Raw genomic sequence first — 8,645 nt, 5'->3', positions numbered from 1 at the left:
TCTGTTATTTTCTGTTCACTGGGAATGACTTTCTAAAATGTTGTCAACCATGCTGCATTCAAAAAGAGGTAAATAAGCTTGGGCACAAGTTGGACATTTTCAAATCATAAATGGAGAATCATAACCTATTATCAACATAACATGATCCACATTAGAAGCAGTATTGAAATACCCACAAATCACCCTGTCCCTTCCCCTGATGCCCCAGCGTCCCCCATTTACATTCATGTCCCATTATTATTATCAACATCATTGTTTTAGAAGCTCTGTACTTGGTACTTAAACAGTTTTTAAAAAATAATTCCTGAATGTCTGATTCACTAGTTCAGTAATTTTATTTCTGTAGTAATTTTTACCATATTCTGTCCATTTTAGAATGATAAAGATCTAAACTTAATCAAATTAATTAATTTAACTCCCTAGCTTTGCCAACACTGACCCAGCTTCTTCAGGTGCCTACCTTTGTTATGTATCAGCAACCCACTGTGCTGATGGGTTTAGCTCCTAAAGGGGACATGGTAAGTAGACATCCAAATAGGATACGACAGCATTTCATCACTTGAAAATAGGAAGACTGAATAAGATTAATGACATTAATTGATACTAACTAGGCCTTTATTCTGTTTGTGCTTGGAGAAATCACATGTATTATCTCATTAAATCTTGCATGACCATATGAGGCAGGAATTTTATTGCCTCGTTTTATATGTGAGATAAATGAGACATTAAGAGGCTAAGGAATTTTGCTCAAGATGATCTCTCAAAGTGCCTTATAGTTTCAAAATGGAATGACTTTTAGTTAAACATTACAGTTTTAATAGAAATATATTTAAAAAGTGAAAATAACATGAAAACACATTTTATTTCTTAACCTCAAGTCACATTTTTCCTTAACAGGAAATTACAGACTTTGTGTACCTCTGAGGAATTCATGGGATCCTCATACATCAGAGCAGCTGACTCAGTGATAAATGAGTACTCTAAGGGAGTCACAGTAGTCACTGTAACTGCCCCAGTTGTCATGCCAGAGAAGTGTTTTGAAATACTGTTTAGGAGTGGTCCTTTATAGATATTAGAAGGTTGGATGGAGCTTAGGATTGATAATAGGCACCATGAACACACTTCCACATCATTCTGGAAGTTATGGTTACCAAAAAATACACATTGTGTAAAACCCTATTTTATTGGTAGAGATGTGTTTGATAACATAAAGCATCAGAGTTAAAATGGTCAACAGTCTCAGAACTGAAAGTCAGCTATCTATAACTATTAATATATATCTATATTATATATATAGATATATCACCAGTAAAATGAACACGCATGATAGAAAAGCACAATAGCATAGGGTTATAATGTAGATACATGATACACAAAATTTAAGAATTTGTGAGGTCTTTTGTTCACAAAAATAGGTGTTCTTATAGTATGGGTGATTTTTAAGTTTGAGATGGATTTATTTTTTCAATAGTATTTGGTATGACCGGGGATTCTAGCTCTGACAATGCAAAGGTCTGGGTTTGGGCACTTTGCTATGTTACTGCACTTCTTGGAAGTCTTCATTTTCACCTAGGTGATCTTAAAGTACTTTCTTTCTCTAGTATTTAGGATTCTATTATCCAAACATCCATAGAAAATCATAACTTGGAAGCATTTTTTTGTCTGTCCTGATCATGTCTTAGGGAAAAAAAGCCAACAGCAATGAAGTCATGATGAAAAGGATAGTGATAACTTGAGAGAGAACCAGGAGACTAGATCCTCCTTCCTTCAGTTTAGATAGAGAGCGTGGTCAATCTCACTTCTATCATATGTCGAGGTTTGTGAGACTCTTCTACCTTTGTTGCTATATTTAACTTAAAACTTTCATCCTCTCATTTTAATAATATAAAGTTTTTTTAAAAAATTAGATTTCATCTATTATTAATTAAAAGGTGATTATATTATGCATGTTAAGGACTTGGACTTGAAGCCAAACAATTTGCATTAGAATCCCAACTTTGTCCTTGGGCAAGTTATTAAATGTCTTCCTACTTCCCTACAGAACCTATCTTACAGTGTTGTGAAGATTACTTGAGTTATTACACATGAATCACACAAGTGTTCATAGCACAAAGTAAATGTTCTATAAAATTAGCTTTTTGATTCATTAATTGTACTTCCTATACTTCCAAGATGAGTCTTTACTTGACCCTGGGTTGTAGTGGGCATTTTCCTCATGTTTCTGATCAAGGAGAATAATTAATGCTAGGATTATCTGGGCTGGAATCCAAGCAGTGGTAAACATGCCCTAATTGTCTTATTCTTTTTCACCTTTACTGATTTCTCTACTTGAAGAAAGCCATCAGAGCATCCCATTTTCCCCTAGAGTTCTGAAAAGTTTGGAAATAGAGATAAAAGCATCAGACAGGGAGCAAAAAATAAACCTTAATGGCAGTATTTGATTGGTGTTTGATCTGAGGACCGTTCTCCCTGAGTTGAACTTACCTGCAAAATTTTAGGACAACCCTAAGCAGTAGAGAGACTTCTTGGAAGGTAGAAACATGTAAGTCCTCAATTGAAAAGTTCTGAAAAGGGTAAAGTCAAAGGAGGCTGAATTGCATACTCTGAATTACCATTTCTTCACATTATCAATGGGATAAAAAGAAAGGATGAGAATAAGGGTAGAAAATGCTGCTCCAATGCTGTTTATAACCAATGAATACAGGGGAACTCCTGTTCCTGTCTGGGGAGATTGGAAGGAGGGTATTATTAGAACCTCTCCCATGTACACACCCTGCTATGGTTTGGATATGGTTTGAGTATGTCCCCCAAAGTTTCATGTATTAGAAGCTGGTTCTCAGCATGACAACGTTGAGAGGAGGTGGAACCTTTAAAAAATAGAGCCTATTCAGTGCAAGGTAGTTCATATTGAGAGTATTGCCCCAGGAAGGGATTAAAACAGTTCTTGTGGGACCCTGATGAGCAAAACTGGCCCATCCTTTCTCTCTCTTGCTTCTTGTTTTTCCATGTTATCTCTCCCTCTCACCTGTACTCCTGCTGCGATGTGATCCACCATGATAAGATACAGCACCATGCCGTCTGAATTTTCAGTTCCCCAAAACTGTGGGCTAAATAAAACTCTTTTCATCATTCACCACCAAGCCTTAAGTATTTTGTTATAGCAATGGAAAATGGACTAATACACCCTCAAAATGCAGCCACAAGGGACATATAACCTTCCTTTCATCTCATTAAGCTTAGAGAGCCCAGCAGAACAAGAACACAATTGGCTGTAACCTTAAATCTTATCACATACCCATCAGGAAATGTGAATCAATGGATGAATGGCCAATTTTCACCTCCTTTTCCCGTCAGAAAGAGTCATGAAAGAAAGGATGACGAAATAGGAAGTATCTTTCACTATTCTTCCCCCTTAGGAGTTACAGTGGAAATTCAGCCTCCTTTATGAAGAGATGAGCAGTGGAATGAATGGGACTCTTCTAATAGCCTTTGTGATATAAACTAGCTCCCATCACTTTAAATTTAACATAAATATGTATTATGAACCTAAAAATGGCAAAAACTATATACAGTAGTCATTTCAGGTAGTTATTGGTTTTATTTTTTTGTAAGAATTCCTCTTCTCTGAGCCAGGTGCCAGTGACTCATGCCAGAGTCCTAGCTATTTGGGATGATCACAATTTGAGGCCCTCCTGGGCAAAAAAAGTTCCCAAGACCCCCATGTGAGCTTATAGCTGTGTGCAGTAGCATACACCTGTCATCCCATGCTACACAGGAGACTGAGATGGGAGGATCAAAGTTCCAGGCAAAAAAGTTTGTGAGACTCCATCTCAGTGGCAGAAAGTTGGATGTGACTATGCATGTTTGTTACCCTAGTGATGGTGGGAAGCATAAAATAGGAGGATGAAGGTCCAGACCATTCTAGGCAAAAAAGAGAGAATCTGTTCCCAAAATAACTAGAGCAAAAAGGGCTGGAAGCATAGCTCAAGCAGTAGAGCACCTGCAGGGCATGAAGCCTTGAGTTCAAACCCCAGTACTGAAAACAAACCCTCTGCCCTGTTTACTGTACATATTTCCTTCAGGTCTATTGGAGGACTCTAGGAAGAAAATCCATCCTTTGTTTGCTTCAAGTCCAAATCAGTAATTACCTGGGCATCGGAGTTATAGTCTATAGAGAAAGAAAACTATTCTGACAAACAACTGAAAACCATTGGTAATTGGCAAGGTTTTAAACCAGAGAGTAGCAGGTGTTTTTCTCCTTCACATTCCCTTTATATCGTATGCACTTACACACAAACACACACACACGGGAACATAGGATGAGGGATAGGGGAGGGAACAAAGGAAAGAGAGAGAGAGAGCGATCCACCAGAATGTCACTGAAGCAGGGATGGAGTTATGATTATGCTCCCACCCGTAATGCAAAATATCAGCCAACTACACCGTCAGACTCTGCACACAGGCAAATTGCCATCAGGTTACAGTCAAAATTAGCCTCTATCTCATGGGACTCAAGCCAGATGTGAAGGCAGCAGTCAAAAAGTGAGGCAATTATGCACAAGAACCATGTGACACAGTTTCCCCCAAATGGACTGACTTAAGAGAAATATTTTGGTGTTTATAAGACTTCAGTCCTGCTTTCTGGAGTTCTTCCATTTCCATAAACACATACACATGAACATAAATGAATTTTTAAAAATGACTTCAGCAATTATAATTTTATTAAGTTATTTTATTTGTTAGAAATACAAGAAATTAATGATACAATTTCAAATTTTTGCCAATTGAAATGATCACAAATACTGTATTTAAGCTGGCATCAATAACATGAATTAGAAAATTATAAGTCTATGTAGTTGTTGGTTGATTTTATAATGCAGAAGTAGAGTGCATGCCTGACTAGGGAATGTGTATCCAAAGATAACTAGGCCCTTCAGAGCAGTCCATCTACTTCCTTTGGTTTGAAGCTCACCTTGCAATGCTTCCAAGAGATAATATATTTCAAAGACAGGTTTTAGGCTTAGTAGGCTAGGATGAGGGCATTTGAAATTACAGTTCTGATGTCATCAGTAGTTCCTATTTCCTCTTGCAGGGTAGTAAAGGATTATTTTAAAATTCTATTCCACTCCAGTAGAATCTAGCTGGCAATCTAGAGTTGAGATAGAGAGTTGATCATCAAATGAGATATTTCTGTCTTGTGGCAAAAAGACTCCTGTTTTGAACTGTATGTTAGGCACATAAGAAAATTACCTCATGCCTTGAGAGCAAATAAGAAATCACCTAACACGAGCACATATATTGATTTGAATAAAAATGTAGTATTTTATTTAAGCATAAAATCATAAAGAATCTTGGACTTTGTTATCATTCTTTTTCTTCTAAATTTCTAGGATAATATTTGAATTTGAAAGAAAACTTGTCAGCCTCTAGAGTGGTCATCAGACACATATACACTATAGTCTCAGGTCTAACCTGAGTTAGGATGTGAAGAGAAAATAAAATAAGTAGAAAAATGGGATGATTAATACTGTCCACTAGCTTCTTGTTACTACAATATGATACCTAAAATAACTTATAAAGAGAAAAGGTTTGTATTTGCTCACAGTTCTGGAGTTTCACATCCAATACTGAGTGACCCCATTGCCTCTGATGAGGCAATACATCATGGCAGAAATGTGTGGTGGAGCAAACCATTGAGCTCACAAGACAGGAGGCAGAAGCAGCCAGAAGAAGAGACCAGGGTCCCATTGAGGGCATGTCCTCAATGACCTAAGGACCTCCCACTCAGCCCCGGTCCTAAAGTTTCCACCACTTCCCAATAGCATCACTCTGGAGACCAAGCTTTAAAGCCAAGGACCTTTGATGCACACTAGTCCAAATCAGACCATAATTGAAGATTAACTCATTAAAAGGGCTTCTGGGTTTATAGAATTTATGAAAAATGACAGAGCCAAGCTCTGGACTTTTATAACTGATGTAAAATAATTAATTCAACTATAAAGCTTTTTATTCAAAGCAAATAAAATAAAAGTATCTGTTTTGAACCACTGAGAATTTGAAAAGTGTTATCATGACCACCGTCAGAGTCAAGAGGTCCTGAATAGTAGTAACTTATTCATTAATGTATATACACAACAGTGGATGGAGGTGGGAGGAAGTTTAAAAAGTAGTTCTTCAGGAGTTTGAATGACAGCTTGGGCTTTAATTTGGATCTTGGGTTTAGAAGACTAGCATCTGATCATGCTGACTACTCAGAAACATTCTCTCAGTAGAAAAAAAGAGTTGGAAGGCTCAAATAAGACTGTACTAATCCCATAGCCACTAGCCATATGTGGCTATTCAATTTTGGTTGACATTAAATAAAATTAAAAATTCAATCCCTCAGTTTAACTAACCACATTTCAAGTGGTCAGTAGCAGATGTGACTAATGGCTACCTTTATTGGGTTGCATAGATATGAAACATTTCTATTACCCCAGATAGTTTTGGACAGCAAAGATCTAAGAGATAAGCAGGAAGTAATTTCACTTTGATGTCACAAAACACATTGTCTGTTGTGTCCTTTACCCAAACAAGGTGCACTATGAGAAAGAGAGATCTTTGACCAACATGCAGCTTCTGAAAAATGTAAATACCTCTCTGTCTTAGTAGTGAACTAAAAATTGAAAAACCATTACAAATTTATAACCTATACTTTTGTGTGATTGTATATTAATCACCCTCTGATGTATAAATTGCCTTAAGTCATTTCTCCTGGCACTGGGTCCAGTTTTTACTCAACTTCAGCTTGTAATACAGATGTTAATTAACATTCAAACACAACTGCACTACTCATTCCCATATTACATGAACAAGAAATCTCTCAATACTTCTTTCCTTTGATTCTAAACAACTATGACAAATTAAATCTGCCTGCAATTATTCTTAGTTCAATCATTCAGGTCCACTTTTGCAAGAAACTGGCCTTTTGTACTTATGAACATTTAGAATGTATATAGATGGATAGGCAGATAGAAAGATAAAGGTAGATAACAAGTATACAGTATTTAACCACTTTGCCCTGACTTTCATCAGCAAATATTTCAATTCCTTTTCAATAATAGCTCGTTCAATAATTCTTCTACAGTCAAATGACTTGACAAATCAAAGGCATTAATTACAACCATGTAAAATGTTGTAAATGAAAGTCACATTATATATTAGCAATGATTATAATTATGGTACACACTTACATTTTTTTTTCAGAATGATCATTTTAACTTAACTATTTAGAGGTGATATTTTATATGGAACCAATAAGAATCACATAATTACAAACAGTGATGTGCTCTGTACTAACATGTTATTAAGTAGTGTCAACTATTAAAATTATGCATTATATTATGCAGTGTAGCATTGTATAATAATATTATCTTGTAATGGGAATTTATAAATGAATTGCAACAATATTTTTTAAAAATCAAACTTTCAATATACCTCCAGATATTAGAATCACCTTTAAAGTTGCTGTTATCCTAGTTAGAAGTAATTATTCACTCTTCTCTTTTCTTAAGAGTACTTTGGTGAGCAAATTTGAGAGGTACTACACTAGAGGCTCTGCTCCTGGGAGAAAGCATTTCAGTATGCTGATCTGGATACAGTATAGTTTCTCAGATTGAACCAGGGGAGTTCTCAGCAGGTAAGACTTAAGAGAGAGCTGTAGTTCTCCATGTGAATGAATGAACAAAGTTCCAGGTTGTTTGAGGAGCCATGAGGAAGAGGTTAAGGAGACATGCTTCAAAGATCCTTAAATTCTGGAACCTCCAGTCCAGGGACAAGGCAATTATAGCACAGTGCTTCTGTAGACTTTTAATACAAAAAACACAGACATAAATGGGCAAGAATTTGAAAGACTTCTGGTTGTCCATAATCAGTGTAGAGCTGGCCTCCATCCTTGCTGGTTCCACCTCTTGAATTGAATCAACTGGCAGGGGAGATACCATGATCATGGAGGTGGTTTTCCCAGAGTGAAGCTCATCCATTGCACTCATTGCATTCCCCAAATGTGGGAAGCTTGACTGCATAATTTGTGGTAGTGGGGGAATGCATTTGCACTCTCCCTTAGCTCAGTCCTTGTTCTTTGAGGGCTCCAGAGAAGTTGTTATCTCTGTTATCATTTGGGGAGCAATCTGGTTCCCATGATATGATTACTCCTGCTCTAGGGTGCAGACTCATCATTATAAGTGATTGTTCTCTTTGGGGAGGGGGGTGTTTGTCCTGCAAGGCTCCAGTTTCAGTCATAAAGATGTTATTGATCATTCCTGTCCGTTCTGGATTCCAAGGCAGCTGCAGGAGAGAATGACAGAATAATGGGCAGTAGTCATAAAATGTAGGTGATAAGTTTCAAGGACAGGATGAAGTAAAGAGACCCTCTTGGAATCTCCTGTCCTGATAAGGATGGGGAGCAGCCAGATGGTTGGGTTCAGCAAAAAGTTAATCAAACAGCCAACCATAGCTGCAGCTTCAAAGCAGAGTGGGGAAGGGTGCCTAATGTTCCCTCAAATGCATCAGCAGATTCCCTTTCTTTTAGATAGATAGATGGCCATCAAAATAAGCAATAAACATTTTTAATAATAAGACCAGAAAGGTAGCTATTTTCAAAGCTA

At 37.0% G+C, this 8,645-nt stretch overlaps 1 pseudogene; it reads left to right on the top strand.

The window, feature by feature from the left end:
* Nucleotides 1-7,955: 7,955 nt before the first annotated feature.
* On the top strand, nucleotides 7,956-8,101 carry LOC141411071 (U1 spliceosomal RNA; annotated as a pseudogene).
* Nucleotides 8,102-8,645: the final 544 nt, after the last annotated feature.

The sequence above is a fragment of the Castor canadensis genome, chromosome 9, assembly GCF_047511655.1.
Source record: "Castor canadensis chromosome 9, mCasCan1.hap1v2, whole genome shotgun sequence".
NCBI classification, from domain to species: Eukaryota; Metazoa; Chordata; class Mammalia; order Rodentia; family Castoridae; genus Castor; species Castor canadensis.
The sequence above is the reverse complement of the archived record's forward strand: the minus strand, read 5'-3'. Positions and strand labels throughout refer to the sequence as shown.